Genomic DNA, 17,596 nt, shown 5'->3' with positions numbered 1-17,596 from the left:
GGTCTGAAGTCGTCAAAAGATGAAGGGGAGTCTGATTTGGGGATGAGAGCAATGAAGGTGGAGTTTATAGCATGATAGATCTGTCCCGAGGTTCTACTCTCCTCGACCACCTTCAGGATATCTCCTCCTAAGATATCAAAGAATGCAATGTAGAACTCTATGGTCCATCCGTCAGGTCCCGGGCTCTTTTCCTTCTGAAACCACTTGATAGTACTTTCTAGTTCTTCCATGGAGACAGGATCAGTAAGAGCGTCAGTATCTTCATTGTTTACAAACCTGGGAAAGTGAGAGGCCACATTGATAATTTCAGCTAGATTGGTGCCAGCAGGACTCTTGAAGATCCCTCTGAAATGAGCTGTACCAAGCTGAGAGAGTTTGTTAAAGGTGTCCGCCACTCCTCCTTCCGGGATTGGGAGGTTCCAAATGGTGTTTGCCACTTTCCTTCCTTTTGCGAAGTTATGAAAGAATCTTGAGTTTTCATCCCCCGCTTTTAGCCACAGAGCCCTGCTCCTCAACCTAAGCGATTCCTCCCTGAGCTTGAGTATATTTTGCTTTTGCTTCTCCAGTTCCACAAGTCGAAGCTTGTTTTCCTCGGAGATAAACCCCAGGCTTCTCTCATCCAGGAGGGATTTTAGATCTTCTTCCACCATAATGAGCTGCTCCTCCTCCCTTGCCTTTTTTGCCTTAGCCCACTCAATCACGATGTGTTTGAGCTCAGTCAGATTTTTGACAAAACCCCTTGCCATCGATGATTCTCTGTCAATGGGATGAGAATGCCAGTAGTCCGAGACTATTTTGGAGAAGCTTGGGTCCAGAAGCCATAGATGATTGAACTTAAAAGGAGCTTTTGGCTTTGGGAGGGGACCCTTGATCTCCATTAAGATTGGAGAGTGGTCAGAAATGCCCCCGGATCCCACCCACTGTTTGTAGTAGTGTAATTGGTGGATCAGCGGGCCTTTCATCAAAAATCGGTCAAGTCTGCGAGCCAGGGCCGCTGTCCCAACCCTCCTGTTTCTCCATGTTGGGAGGGGGTTCTGCATGGGAATGTCAATAAGATCATGCTGCTCCAGAATGCTTCTCATAAAGGCTGAGATGGAGTCCACTTGCGCCTGGGATCCCCATGACTCACGAAACCCTAAGGAGAAATTCAGATCACCCCCTAGAATGATGCGATCCAGTGACATCAGACTCCTGCTGAGAAGCTTTCTCCAAAAGCTTTCCCTCTGATGGCTTGGACCGTATGTATTGATGATGCGGAGGGAGAGACCCAGGTCCAAAGAGAAGATGTCAGCCCCCATAAATCCAAGTCCCCCCCAGGAAGAGTCCAGTCTGATGGATTTTGGATTGTATCCAATCGCCAGTCCACCCGATCTACCATTGGCATCCATAGCAATGTATTTCCATCTGGGCGAAATAATACTCAGGGAGTGGGAGATGGACTCAGCAGGACCTAGGGTTTCTTGAAGGAGAATGACATCCGGGGATTCGACCTCAAAAAGTCGTTTGAGGGCTAGTTTTTTGGGGGGACTAGCCAAACCCCTGCAGTTAAACGAGAGGCACTTCATGGAGGACCCCTCTTCGGGGGGTTTGTTGCTCTAAGGACCCCATCAATGGTGGATTGTCGGCCTGATGCGACTTCAGCTCCCGCTCGTCTGATAGCCTTGTTTAGATCAGATTTCCTCCCCCTGGTGGTGGAGGAGCCCGCACTCAAAGGAACAATGCCCAGCCCAATCTGTGGTTCGGTAGGATCCGGTTGTGAGGTCCGGGGGCGGAGAGAATATGGGTGGGGGGGGATTTTTCTTACAGTGGTCTCAGCGGGGGGCGACGAAGGCGGAGACGAAGAGAGAGGCAAGGAGGGGGGAGCCATGGAAGGAATCAAGGGGGGCGTGGGAATGATGCAGTGTGCCATGGAGCATGATAATGAAGAAACATATTCAGATGATTGTGCATTTGAGATAGAGGGAGAGATAGAATTTGTACCCGAGGCTTGTGCGGCTGCTGCAGCTGCCCGAGCCCGAGTCATCGGAGGCGATGGCGCGTCCTTTTTGATCATCTCTGGGCACTCCTGGGCTCCTTGGGATACAGTGAATCCTTGCGACGGTTGTGAAATGAATGGAGAGGTCCCTCTGGGTGCAATGGGGGAGATTTTCGGTGAGCTGTCCGGGCGCTTGATCAATGGGCAATCCTTGTAGAGATGACCCACTTGATGGCACCGGTTGCATCGAAAGGGTACTCCTTCGTAATCCAGAATCTGTGTACGCCTGTGCCTTCCCCATTGGAGAGTAATTCTGAGAGTCGATGTAGGATCGATCATGATCCAAGTATGTTCCTAATGCATTGCCGATCTTGATGAAGGATTCTTCGCTCCAGTATTGTAAAGGAAGCCCCGGTAATCGTACCCATAAAGGCCCTGCTGCTATTTGCTCGCGCTCGGGATCGAATAACGGGCTCCATCTCTTTAGTAGCACAGGTGTTGTTTCTATATGCCAGTATCTTTCGAGTACTGCGTTCGTGTGCTCTTCATTTGCAAAATGGAGGGAGAACCACCCTCGTGGGAGAACCTGTACCTCCGGCACCTGTGTGAGAAGGACTCCCCAGATTTCTTTCACCCAGCGCGTCAGTCTGTCCACCGTGTATGAACGCCCCCGCACATGCCCTACCAACACTGTGCGCGCCATGACCATCGTTTCCTCAAAACCCGGAGAGTTGTCGTAGAAGACAGTGATGTCTTTCGAAGTTGCCCTAACACACTTCGATTTCTGCTTCTTGGTGCGGGGAGCCGAGGGATGTTCAGCGAGCGGGTTTGTGTCCCCGGACGATGGGGGCCCAGAGGGTTTTAGGTTGATGACCGGAGTACCGAAGGCTCCTGAGGGTTTTGCCCCATTATCCGGGAGCGGCTTAGTCACATTTGCCCTCGGGGCCTCTTGAACAGGCTGGGGATCAGGCGGCGGGGATGGGATCTGGTCCAATGCTAATGAATCAGGCGATTGAGAGGCAAGGAGAAATGCTGTGCCGGGTGAGAGAGGCGGTGCCTCCAGGCCTATAGACGATGATGAGGGATCCGGCAAGGAAACCACCGGCAAGTAATCCTGTGCACCTGGGACTTCGGAAGGCGGTGGAGCGAAACCCGGGGAAGCAGAGTTAGGGTTAAGAAAAATGAACTGACCTTCCAACGGATCCTCGGAATAATCCACGAGGTCCGTTTCCCGTTGACTCTCCATGCCAGACAGTGACTGCAACCTCCCGTCGATGGCGTCGATCTGTCGACCGCTCGAAACCCTATCTCCCGAAATCTGCTCCAGCCTGTGGTCTAGCAGCTGCGGTCTGTGGCTATCCTAGCCCTTCGCGGTTTATCTTACCGAACGCCGTCAGAGCCATATCAAGTTCCAAGTCGCAACCCTCTCTCAAACGCCGAGTTTCTCCTATACTGGACTCGTTAAAATTTCACAGTAAAGGACCTGTTCGATTACAAACAGGAACAGACCACTCCTTAGGGTTCGAATCAAAACTAAGTTGGACTCATCTGAAGGATGATCTTATAATCAAGCATATGTTATCCTCCTCAAGCTTGTAAAAAATAAAGAGGTACTTGCCAGAAATGGTGGGGGAAAAGAGAGAAAAATGAGCCCATTTGTTATCCTTTATCTCAAAAGAAGCCTTATTACCACTCTTGAACACGACACTTTCATTCACCTGGGTTGGGAAATACTTTTCCTCATAGTTGATCAAACCACATTGAAAGTCTTTAGCCGAGTATTAACTTTGGGTCAAATGTCACCAAGCCATCTGTCGTGTCGTTATGTGTTCAAGAGGTCTCTGCAATAAACATTCATCTGCAAAATACTCGTCATCCATTTTGACCATCCCTGAGTCAGTCCTTACAGCTACATTTCTTCAACTTGATCTATGATTTCGTGTTGTGGGCTTGCCTGCAACGGGTCGCTTTCTATCGACATCAGCACATTATCTAGAAAGATGACCTAGGAATCGTCAGTACCTTGAAGTCTGCATGCATCAGTGGCAGGTTTCTCGCCTTTGACGACAGTTTACATCATTGACTTTCGATCGAAGGATTCCGTGAAATGTTTGACATCAACTCATTTATTCACATCTCATGGATTGTACTGGGTACTTTGAGAGCCATTGACATCACTGGTGGTTTCTCTCACGCTTGTTAACAATTTACATCATTGACTGGTAATCAAGTGGATTCTACCATGTTCGACATCAACTCATTTATTCACATGGATAGAATCGTACCTGTTCGGGAAGTAGAAATGAAGACCCTGGATCTAGTTTCCACCATCCAGGCTGCGAGGAGTTTTGTATTCATTGTACAGTAGACTAATCATAAACAGATGGCTGCATCTATACTGTGTCTACAAAAGTCTATGATTATGATGTACTACAGAATCATTCCTGTATCAGAGCAGTAGATAGTCAATTAGTTAAAGTTTTCAATCTGAGTATGGGAATGCCTACCTCAGCGATGATATAATCTTATATATGTATTTTGTGTTGAATACTTGCAGGTTCCGACTGGGATCTCCACAAGATAATCCTTGAAATGATAAAGTACTTCACCCTTCCTAGATGATATGAAACCCTAATCTACTACAGGCTTCGCACTTTAGGGGGCAATCTGTTACACTAAAATTTGTCACCATGACTATTTGCAGTTAGTATGGCTCCATCAACTGTCATACTATCCTCTTTGGCAAGCCTCATACCTCTGCTCTCCATGTCAAACTTCAAGAAAGAGAGAAAGTCATTAAAAATCTGTATATCTCTGGGTACGCAGTTTCTCTTAGCCTTACCTGCGTGTACGCACTCCAAGTTCACAATACCTGCGTACTTGTACACTCTGTATGTAAAGCAATGGGTGCATACTCCTGTAAAGGTCAAAAGGTGCAAGTTTCACTCCAAAAAAGTTACTTGTGGTCATTTCTAGAGCATTCTAGAAGCTTGTTTGACGTGTAGGAAGTGCCTCCAGATGGTTCATGTATCCCTACCAAAGAGGAACTTATCCCATCAAGAGGGGAGCTATCCCATCCAAAGAGGGGCTTATCCCATTGATGGTGGACCTGAATAACTTCCTCTAGAGCACTATAAATACAGGCATTGGGCCAAAGGGAGAGAGGTTGAAAGCTGAACATTCCTAAGGGTAGATGCTGTTGGAATTAGGACTCCCTTGTAAAGCTTGAGAGGAGAGATTCCCATCCTTTCCTAGCCTTATTTGAGAGTGGGTGAGCTGATCAAAGTAAAGGAAAACTCTTGCTGGACCCTAGGAGGGACTTGCACAACACCAAGGCTTAGGTTGTAATGGTTCCTTTTGTTACCTTTTAATGCAAATGAGCTTATTTTTCTCAATAGACTATTATTCATGGTTTGTTTCATATAGTCCTTGGTCTATATGATAGATATGTATTGTTTTATGAGTTTATCAGGTGCTATTTAATCTTTTGGCTTGTTAGTGAATGCAGGTTTCGAAGAGAAGGAGGAGCTCATCCAGATCGGCGAGGCTGGACTACTACAAAGCGTTGGACTAAAGGTATGTTAAAGATCCCCTGATTATTTTTATTTGCAATGCATGTTTAGAGAAAGGTAGCTTTATTTGTCTTGTTTGTCACTAGAAAGCTTTTGCTTCTAGGGAGGTCGGTTGTGTCCGCACTAACGACTCTTTCCACATGACAATGCTTCTAAATGAAATCTTTAAATGTTAATGGGAAAAATCTAATGAATTTTAATGTTGAAAACTAATTTCTAAAGAAGTAATAAAAGGAAACGTTTTGATGAAAGAAACTAAACTAGGAATTACTCTAAATGAAATGATTAAACAATGAAAAAGAAGGAAGAAAAGGAAATGTACTTGACCTAATCTATGAAAAGCAAAGCATTAATATAAATACAATTGCATTCATATGACAAGATGAAAATGAAATCACTTCCTTTCTTATCCTTGAAAACTCTTGATCAAAATCAAACTAATCCTATTCATGGACTGAAAGCAAAATAACAATGACAATCTAAAACAAATGGAAAAGACAACTATGATCTATTGTATGATCAAATACCCATGAACCATTCAATTTAGGAAGCAATCTTCTTGAAGTGATTAAGTACTTGATTATACATTAAATGAAAGAAAACATGATCTAGGAAAGCATAAAGAAAGCATGTAAAAGAAAACATGTAAAAACTTGCAATGACTGTGTAATCTAATGTTTTTAAGCAATCAATTTTGGAAGGGTTACCTTCTTGAAATGTTGAACATGAGATGACACAATAGATAAGAAATTTAATTTTAAAAGCATGATAAAAGCATCAGAATGGAAACTAAATCGTTGTTTGTTCTAAAGGCCTCAAGCAATCAATTTTGGAAGAACTACCTTACTGAAATGCTCTACATAAGATTAAACAGTGAATGTAAAACTTAATCCTAAGACAACATTGTAAAAACATGTAATGGAAAACTAAGATCTCACTGTATGCTCCAATGCTTCAAACGCAATCCAATTTTGGAAAAGAGAAATTTCTTTTCTTGAGATGCTTTAATTAGCATAAGATTACACAGTAATTAAGAAAGCAATAAATTTTAATCTATGAAAGAGAATAAATCTTAATCTATCAAACCAAATAAATCTCACACATTGTAGATGACCAATCCAAAAGTATGAGGATGGAAAGTTGAGAAGCTCCAAATGCAAGTCTTCTTCTTTACTCAAAACATGAGCAATTCCCCAACTTTACACATAAAATGATAGGAGAAAAATTCCCCTATTTATACAAAAAGATGAGAAACTATCTCATTAATGAGAGTCCATGAATATCTCCCTATATCTCTAGAGTTACAATCAAAATAGGAAATGATAAGACACATATCTTCTTAGAGTTTTAATACAAGTAGGAAATGAGACACATATCCTTATGATCCCATGATCTTTTCCACTCAAATTCGAATTTGGATTTAGGAGTCCACATAAGGGTCTTTTAGAAACTTCCTTTTGACCTACACAAGTCAACAATCTCATCCCACTTGTTACGTATAAGCATATGCACATTATTTTCTAATTTTTAACTATAAATTCACTTAAAAATGCTAAGAATTAATAAAGTTTGGAAAAACATAAATGTGACCCAATAATGATAATGGTAAGGTAAATGTAATGAAATGGAGGTGGAGTGAAGGTGACAATATGGAAATATAAGTGAGAATGTAATGGAAGTGAATGATAATTTCAATGCCCAATAGTAGATACCATGGATGATTGAATACATGGGTGGATCTCATTTACAATACCATGGGAAGATGCCACTTACAATACAATGGGTAAATTCCATGGTTTATTCCACTTACAATATGATGGTTATATTCCATGAGTGGATAAATACCATGGGTCAATCAATATCATAGGATGCCAATTTCCATTTGGATCAATAGTAAAGGGCATTAATGCAGTTATAAAAAATTATTCTACATAGAATGTGAAGATGAAGAAGATAAGCAGTCGAAAATTCAAAAGATGTAGAGCTATAAGAAACTACTCCAAAAATAGCTTATGATTCATATGCTAAAATAAGTACTCCACAAACGCTAAATATAGATAGATTTATGAAAAGGCAAAGGGTAATAGTATTGATTGATTTAGGTAGCACCATAACTTCATCAATTACAAATTGGAAAAACCTCTTAATTTCTTTGTATATCTAGCACTGTAATTTCAAGTGATGATTACATATGGTGATTCCATTAATTGTTTAGGGAATTGCAACAAGATTAAGTTGAATATGGGGGCGTACTTATTGGTTAGAAACATGATTGGAATCTAAATGTGTGGTGTTGATGTTGTATAGGGGGTATAATGGTTACATTGATTTGGAATAGTGACCCTTAATTTCTAGGATATTTTCATAAGATTTTTCTTAGAAGGAAAGGAAATTGAGCTTAAATGTATCCAAGGGAAAACCAATAAAATTATAAGCTATAAGCTATAATAGTAGGAAAAAATTGCTAAAAAGCAAACACCAAGGTGTAATTGCATGTTTTTATTCATTAGATGTTCAAACATATATATCCTCTACTCTAGTGGATCTTCAAAATGTTATCAACAATCATGTTAAGGTATTTGGAGAAAATCCTAAGGGTATTTCACCTATTCAAGATCATGACCATGTTATTCATTTGCAGCCTTGAAGTGTACCACCTAACATTAGGCCTTGCAGATATCAACATGCACAAAAGAGTGAGATTAAGTGTATGGTTCAAGAAATGTTGGAGTTTGGAATCATTCAACCTAGCCAAAATGCTTTCTCTTCACTGGAATTGATGGTTATAAAAAATAACGGTTTGTGGCATATGCAGTTAGACTACAAACAACTACACAAAATGTATTTAAAGATAAGTTCCTATTTTTTTAATTGTTGAATTTTTAGATGAATTGCATGGAGTAATTGTATTTACTTATTTGGATATTCATTCTCGATATCATAAAATTAGAATGGAGCAAGAAGACATTCCCAAAATAGCCTTTAGAACACATGAAGGTCATTATGACTTTTTTTATTATGGCATTTTGGCTTACAAATGTACCTTCAACATTTCAAATATTGATGAATTCTATTTTCCAAACCTTCCTTAAAAAAATTGTGCTAGTAATTTTTGAAGATATGCCAATTTACAACAAATCTTTGGAAAAGAATATACCACCTGTTGGAAGCATCTTGACACTATTGGAAGAAAAATAACTATATGTGAATCCTTCCAAGTGTTTTTTTGGGTTCAATAAGTGGAATATTTGGGTCATGTATCACATGATGGTGTCAAGGTGAATCCTAACAAATTCAAAGATATGAGGGAATAGACAATCCCTAATACCTTGAAGAAACTTAGAGGATTCTTAGGATTGATAGGATATTACTTTAATTTTTTCAAGAATTATGGTCAAATAGAAACTCTAACAAAATTATTGAAGAAGGAAGCATTTTCTTTGACTAAAGAAGTAAACAAAGTATTTGAATAGCTTAAATAGGTTATGCGTACAAATCTTGTCCTGGTGACACATGACTTCACAAAAATATTCATTGTGGAGTGTGACGCCTTAGGCCATGGAATTGGTGCAATTTTGATGCAAGAAGGAAGTCCCCTTACCTTTGAAAGTGGTGAAATTAAAGGACAAAACCTACTCAGACCCATCTATGAAAAATAAATTTTGGCCATACTACATGCAGTTAAGAAATGTCTTCCATACCTAATAGAAAGACACTTCAAAGTAAAAACAGATCATGATAGCCTGAAGTAATTCTTGGAGCAAAGACTATATTCAGAAGATAAAAACAATGGGTCACAAATTTTGTTGGGTTATGACTTTGAAATTATATACAACGAAGGAAAACAAAATATTGTGGCAAATTCACTCACAAGGAAAAAGGATGACATGAATGGTTTACTATGTGCTATTTCCATTCCACAATTTGACTAGGTGGAATAAGTAAGTATAGAATGTTGGTGGGATGAGAAGATATGTAAGATCATTCAAAAACTATAAGAGTACCTTGATGTAGTAGAAAAAATTACATGGAAAATTATTTGTTATGGTAACAATATTGTGTATACTTATGTAAGATTTATCAGCTCAAAAAGAAGTAACTATTGGAATTACACACTTCTATAGGAGGACATCAGGGTTATTGAATACATACCATAGGATTATGAAATATCCTTTTGGGGAAGGTAATAAAGCATATATACAAAAATTTATGGTGGAACGTGTAGTATGCCAGCAAAATAAAGGAGAGAATATCAAGACCCTAAGGCTCCTTCAACCGTTAGAAATACCTAGCCAGCGTTGGAAGAAGTTTCAATGGATTTTATTATATATTTTCCCAAATCTAAAAGAAAGAGTGTCATTGTGATAGGGGTAGATCAAATGAAAAAGTATTCCCACATTTTTTCTCTCTCTCATCCTCTTAAAGTATGTAATTTGTCAAAATAATTGATGGAAACAATCCAAAAGCTGCATGGAATACCAAAGATTGTTGTAAGTGATAGAGATCCAATTTTCACTATAAATGTTTGGACTTAAATATATATATCTATATATACATATATATATATATATATATATATATATATATATATATATATATATATATATATATATATATATATATATATATATATATACTCAATTGGCTCACAACTCAGTTTACCATCCTCAATTTCATTGGAAAACAAAGATTGTGAATAAATGTTTAGAAGGATATTTTCATTTATTTACATATGATAAGGAAACAAAATGGATCAAACTTTTGTCCTTGGTAGAATGGTGGTACAACATACCCTTCCATACTTCATAAAAAATGTAACCAATTATGGTAGTTATGGATATCATCCTCCGTCCATCACATAACCCTTAAAAGGGACTATAAAGGCTCAAGTAGTATATAACCACATCCTATAGCACAAAATATGATGAAACAACATGAAAATCAACATCACAATGAAAGGAAATTTGAAGTGGCAGATTACGTATTTGTAATAATACAACCATATAAATAGATGTTCCTCAAGCAACAAAAGAATACAATAAATTATCTCCAAGGTATTATGTACCCTATAATATGTTACACAGGATTAGAAGTATGGCCTACAAGTTGCATTTGCCTCCATCTTCAAGTGTACATCCAATCTTCCATGTTTCTTGTTGAAAGAAGCTCATCAATGATAAGATCCCAATCCAAACTCTTGTATCAAAGATTAATGAATAAATTAAGATAAGACTATAACCATAAATTATTTTGGAAATAAGGACTAAGCAGTTGAGAAATCAAACAATTATTAAGTACCTCATCAAATGGAAAAACCTACAAATGGAAGAAGTGACATGGGAACATTAGTATTTCATCCAGAAACATCCATATATAGTCAAGTGTTGATTACAACATTTCTTTGAAGGATATGGTAATTTTAATCCATATTTAAGCCCCATGTTAACCCAAAAAATCCTTATTAAGCCATAGATATTGTGTGATTACATTTATATTGTTACATTTTTATGTAGGCTATAAGCCCTCATGGTCCAACTTTATTATAATTGTATACTTTGTCTCCTATATATATACTAAGTAGACCTACTCTTCGGATCAACAAATGTTGTCTTGTTCATTGTATTATTTGTAAAAGTAGGTTTCCCCCTCAAAGTGGACTGTAATTATTGGTTTCTTATCATTTTCAAGGCACAATGATCATAATAGGAAGTTCTATATTTTATAACCATTTTCCAATCATTCCTTAGTTATATTGACCATCCATGTGAATCATTTCTTTATTCAAGTTTTTTTCAAAATATATTCACATCCAATTCTTATTTTCATAGTAGGATTCATTTTATACCTTGGATTTGTTTCTAATCATTGGAGGAATGCCTCACCTTCAATAGTGATTTTTATCAATGGTTATTGATTAGTGGTGTTTTAATGCATTTTTTCTTATGTTGTATTTGGAAATCATACTCAATTGTTTTCTCTATTCATTGGTTCATGTCAAAGAAATTGAGTCAAAAAATGTGTTTATTTTTATCTTTTGTTGGTTGAAGTTATGTGCCTATTGTAGCAACTACAACACCCTCCAAAATTTTGTCTTGCACTCAAATTTTGGAGCCTCCCTTGGTTTTTCCTTTGATGGTTGCAAACACTCAAGCTCATTCCTTGAGCTCCTTCAGAGTCTTTTCATCCTTTTACCTTCTTAACCAGCTCACATCTTTTGGCATGTTGATTGTTGTGCCATGCTTTTGATCTTGTTCTGGTGATTTTGAAGGTTGTCTCTGTGTGTTTGGATTGTCTTAGCTATGTGAACACCCATCACACTCACACATAAAGTTGTAAGCATTGTCGCACAAGTGTCATCACAGTCATTCAAAGGTCTATCCCAAGTGTTTCACTTGTCACTTTCATCTCTAGACAATCCTGTAGAGGGTCATGCTTTGCTATTCTCTCTCGGTGGTCAGTGTTGTCATGTTGTCGAAGTATGATAAGTGTGTGATCACAATGTCAAGTCATCACAAGTTCACTTGCCTCTCACACTTAGTCATTTTCCTGAAAATCTATCGACAGAAAAACTTCACTTCACCTAACGCCAACTAAGTTGCACTACATAGTCTCAGCCCTCAGTGGTGCTACTCTACCATCTCGAACTACGCAGTGCTTGATTTTGTCCTCTGGGTCAATGGAACTATGCAATCCTAGAGGTGAGAAGCTTGTCTTACTTCCTAGAACTATGTAGAAACTGCCTCACTGCCTATCTGAACTGTACACTCCACAAGAATAGTCATCAAGCCTCCTTCCTACTTGTTGGAACCCTGAATTGCACAGAGACCTGAGCCTACACTACTCCCATAAATTGTGAAGATATGTCCTCCTAGTGAATTCCCTCAGTCGGGACTCACTACTCTCAGAAAATGTGTACAAGTGTCCTCGAGACTCTCTGTTGTCTTTCCTTGTCTTCCCTCTGGAAACTACGCAGATGTGTCCCTTAGGTTTCCACCTTGCAGCTACCACTGGTGCCCTAAACTATGCAATTTTTCATCATTGTCGCTTCTGCGCAGTTTTCCCCCAAAGTGAAGACTGTGCCTCGGAGTTCCTTTTCCAAGACTAAGCTGTGCTCCATGCAATCTCAGTGACCAGTCCTCCCTCCTTGTCACCTGGAATTGCATAGTGAATATCTATTAGGCCCTCTCTCAACCTGTCATATGTCCTAGGCCCGAAACACAGAAAATGATTCATCATGCTAGACTAGGAGGTTTTGGATTTGATTATGACCCATCATGAGTGAATTGCAGGAACAGGTACACTGATAGATCATGGCGAGATGTCGAATGATATCAAGAAGGAGCGCACATGCTAGAAGACTTACTTGTAACTGAACAGAAGAAAGAAGCAACAAGAGAAAGGAACACATGCACAGAACCATATTGCAAGACCAAGACCCTTGAAGACCCCGTAGCATCATGCCATGTGAAGGAGAAGAAAAAGCACACCTGAGAGTACAACCATCACTTAGCGGTGTAGCAACTTGACATGGACACAACAGTGAACTAGTACATGTCAATAGTGTCGTGTCAAGTTGTGTCATGAGTTGTCAAGGCCACATCACCACCATGGGCCATATTTTTTCTAACTGAATGTAATGTAAAGTGGAAGTCTAATTGACGCACATAAGAAGTTGAAGAGTCATGTCAATTTAAAAGTCATAGGTAGTTCAACGGTCATGAGAGTAGTCCAAGAGTCACCAAGGTCGAGCATCACCCTTGGATATATATACCCCTCCCATTGTATAAGAAAGGAATTTTCACCTTGGCTCCTCCGACATAAACTTAAGAGTAGACAATAAGTTCTTCAAGGAGTGAGGAGTGGCTCCAACATCCCACTACTAGGACTAGTGATGTATGGTGTACAAATGTGTCTTAAGACTTTTTCTTAATTCAAAATCTTGTTAAGGCCAACACGTTTTCATGCATGTTTTGTAGATGTTTATAAGACTATTCTTTTAACATTTGTAATGCATGTTTGCTCACTTATACTAAGATAGTTAAGCTACTTCGGTTGTTTTAGTACTTATATTATTGGGAATGTGTTGTATTGGTTATCATCATTGTCTCATCCTGGTGGACTAATATGTGAGATACTAGACATGCCACCTTTATGTATTGGTTATCACCGTTGTCACATCGTTATGAACTACTCCACGAGATACTCGACATAACATCTTTATTTTCTGGTTATAATGACCATCACATCCATGTGGACTACTTCGTCGGGTGGTGTATGTGTTGTCACCTTCACTTCGGTTTTAATGACTACCGCATCTGTTGTGGACTATTTCGCTAGGTGTTGGAAAAACATTTTTGGTTCACATGTGTCTATTCCTCGGTGGTACTATTAGCTCTCACTTAGAGGCTTAGTTTACTCTCCCCCTTTGCAGTAAGAGAACCGAGACACGAATTACATTACACACTCACCTCACTTTTTGAAGACACCAACATAACACTCTCATGTGTTGAACAACAAGATCTAAGGAAAATCTCTAAGTAAGTGGAAACCGAGCCATCGTCCCGTATGGCACTCCTACACCAAACAGTGTGAGGTATATTTGGGACTTCATACCAGGGAGATCTCTTGAATGTTGGCGAGTCTAGCACCATCAACATTTCTGGCACTAGAAGGAGGGCCACCAACAGTTTATGACTAATTGTTCCACTGACCCCACTCATCCCTCATCTGGTCAAGATAGTAACACTCATTCCCTCTCACCTATGTGCAACTCTGAAGTTGGTCATTTCTCACCTCCCAGACCCAAATGTGAAATTCCATATCAGCATATCCATGTTTTCCATCCCATCACCTGCCAATTCACTAAAGTTGTTAGACTGATTCCAGGAGTGTACACTCTTATATTTTCACATAGGAAGAAAAATACTACTCCCACATGAATGGTAGTCTCATATGTGGAAAAATCAATCTTTTTCACTCTTAAAGAGCTAGCAAAATTGTGGAAAAAGAAGAGGAACCTCCAATCTTTCAAAAGGAAAAAGAAGATAACCTCTTACTCTTGGGCTCAATTTCCAGTTGAGGAGACAGAGGGGAAGGCGAAGAAGAACCAATAGATTTAGACGAAGAACCGTCAAATTCTAAAGAAGAGGAAGAGGACGAGAAAGAGGATAACATGGCAAAGAAAAATCTAAAATGGATGACTCAAGGCCCATTAGCACTCTCAGGTGTCCTACACAATATTCCAAGACACGTAGGGAAGATTCTAATGAAGTATGACCGTGACAAGACAATGAAGGAAAAATACCATTTAGACACGTTCTACTTACATCTGTAGAAACTCGAGATATGTTATGATGGCGTTGCATGTAGAATATTTCCATGTACCTTGGAAGGAAGAGAAGTTGTATGGTACCACAAGCAAGAGGTCTTAGGCCTCTATGAGTAAGGTTAAGGAAAATGAAGCAAGTGACATTGACAGCTTTACTCGACTCCTCAAATCCCTGACTACCGAAGTTGCTGAACTCAGATAATGGATGAGAGAGATAGCCATGAACAACAGGCCATCTAGGTACCTACCGAAAAAGAATGTGGCTTCAAGAAGAAGCACGAGCCAACCAGCCAAATCTGCGCAGAGCTCCAATCTGGTGTTGAACCTTAACAAGTTCACAACAAACTCATACTACTCCTTCCACCATGAATAACACTTAGAAGGAACATTCCCAGAGTGGAACCATATGATGAGCAACATGGCCACACGATTTTATAATAGCCTCAGGCCTAACGAAAAGGCTAATCCCAATGATGAAGATGAAGAATATGTTGCATCTGATGAAGCCCCAAGTATTGGGCATGTAGTAAACATGTATCGGTATTTGTGCACAGCCTAGAAGACCACCACTGAGAAGGAGCCTTCGAGTGATGGTCTGGCCCCAAAGAAAAACAACTGGTACAACTTGAGAAGTCAAGGGGTCCCCACTATGTTTGAGATACCAAGAGATAAAATAAGACAAGAGATGCTAAGGAAAGTAGATTCGTCGGTCAAATAAACACAGAAAACTCAGAGAAAGTCAAGGGAAGACAATTACAACAAAGAGTGTTTTCACGAGCAACAAAGACAAAAACAGCCTGCCAGAAACCACAAAAACAAGTCTACCCCCAGACACCTCAGTGAGTCTCTCCACTTTGGATTACAACATTATAGAGGACATGAAGAAGACTCATGAAAATATATCTATGTATGAGTTAACCATAATGACGAGTCAGCGGGACATTCTTTTGTGTGCACTTGGGCAAACCTCCACATGTGTACCTCTTCCAGCAAGGGATCAAGTAAGTCTCCTGACATACTCACATATGTGCTCAATGCGCTCCAGAGAGAGGAGGTGAACTCACTCTTCCCACCTTTCCTGTTTTCATTTTAAATCTTCAATTTCAATGTCCACAATTGTTTGGTTGATTCTAGTGCATCAATCAATGTCATGCCACTGTCCATCACTAAGAAGATCAATGCCCAATGGAGCAAGACAACTATGCAGGTCATCCAACTTGATAGAACATGTATGTCGGCAATTGGTGAACTCTGGGATGTGATCATATGGTTATCAAATGATGGATGAGTTCATCAATGCATCAATATTGTGATTATGGACATCCTGGAAGCATACGACATGTTGCTCAACAGATACTGATCAAGCAAGCTACAAGGATACTTTGCTACTAATTGGTCACACCAATGGCTTCCGTACAAGGGCATAAACAACCATATCTAGGTGTTGTCAGAGAGATACATGAAGCACAATGTGACTCCCTTGAATGGATAAAATGAACCGTTTTCTTTCACAGAACTTATGTTCGACAATTGATTTTTGGGAATGTAGTTGGGGTGCTATCTTGCACAGCCATCCCCTACCCCACCAAACACACAATTGGGTCTCCTTCCATGCCCAACTGGTGAAAATGAAACTTGTACATTACTTTATAACAGTAGTAGTAGTAGTGATAGTAGTACTAGTGTGGTAAGAGGTCCTTGTATAGATGACATGTGGACCATGTACTTTGACGGATCCAAGATGCAGGAGGGATCTCAAGCCGATTGTGTTTTGATAGAACTGCTACAGAGAAAACACTTAATCTCTAGTGAATTGGAGTTTGAGTGGATGATCAACATTGCCGATTATGAAGCACTCATATTGGGCTTACAAAATTTCATTAGCCTCAATGTTGGTGTTCTAAAAGTGGTAGGTGACTTAGAGATCGTGGTGCGTCAGGTACGTAACACTATACATTGTGTGTCACCCTATCTTAAGAGTTATCAACAAGAGGTATGGCGACTCATTTCTCAATTCCAAGCTTTCAATATTATTTTTGTACCAAGAATGCATAATGCAACTACATATGTCTTAGCGATGTAGTTGCTAGGATGTCACTATTAAGGGATAGATTTTTTGCTGAGATTTTGTATAAGCCATTTATCTTAGATAACATCACTAATTTACATGTTTTTTATGATGATCAACAGATACTACATTTCATGGCTAACACTGACGTCTTCAAAGATGCAACGATAGACAAGGATCAGAATGAGCAATCTCTACAGGACACAGCAGATGCAAGCAAAGGAAACCACATCCCCAAGGGTGTGGTATCACTTGAGAAGCTGTATTACTTATACAACTAATTTTAGGGACCCCTAAATGCTAAAATCCATAGCTCTATATTGTTGCATGAATAGCTTAATCTGGGAATGGACAAGGGTCTAAAGTTCGTAAATCCCGATACGTGTTTTACATGACAAGAGTGGTAAGATTTCATCCGCCTTTTTAGACAATACTGCGATGTCTTGGCATGGAAGTACGATGACCTGAAGATATATGACATGCAAATAATCCAACACATCATTCCATTTAAAGAAGCGGCCAAGCGTTTTTAGTAAAAGCTAAGGAAAGTTCATCCTTCACTTGATCCCCTGATACAGAAATAACTGATTAAGTTTCTGGATGCTTAGATCATTTACAAATTTCAACATTCCATGTGGGTTTCCAATCTAGCC

The sequence above is a fragment of the Pinus tabuliformis genome, chromosome X, assembly GCF_031772625.1.
Source record: "Pinus tabuliformis cultivar Carrire ecotype Pingquan chromosome X, CPIR1, whole genome shotgun sequence".
NCBI classification, from domain to species: Eukaryota; Viridiplantae; Streptophyta; class Pinopsida; order Pinales; family Pinaceae; genus Pinus; species Pinus tabuliformis.
The sequence above is the reverse complement of the archived record's forward strand: the minus strand, read 5'-3'. Positions refer to the sequence as shown.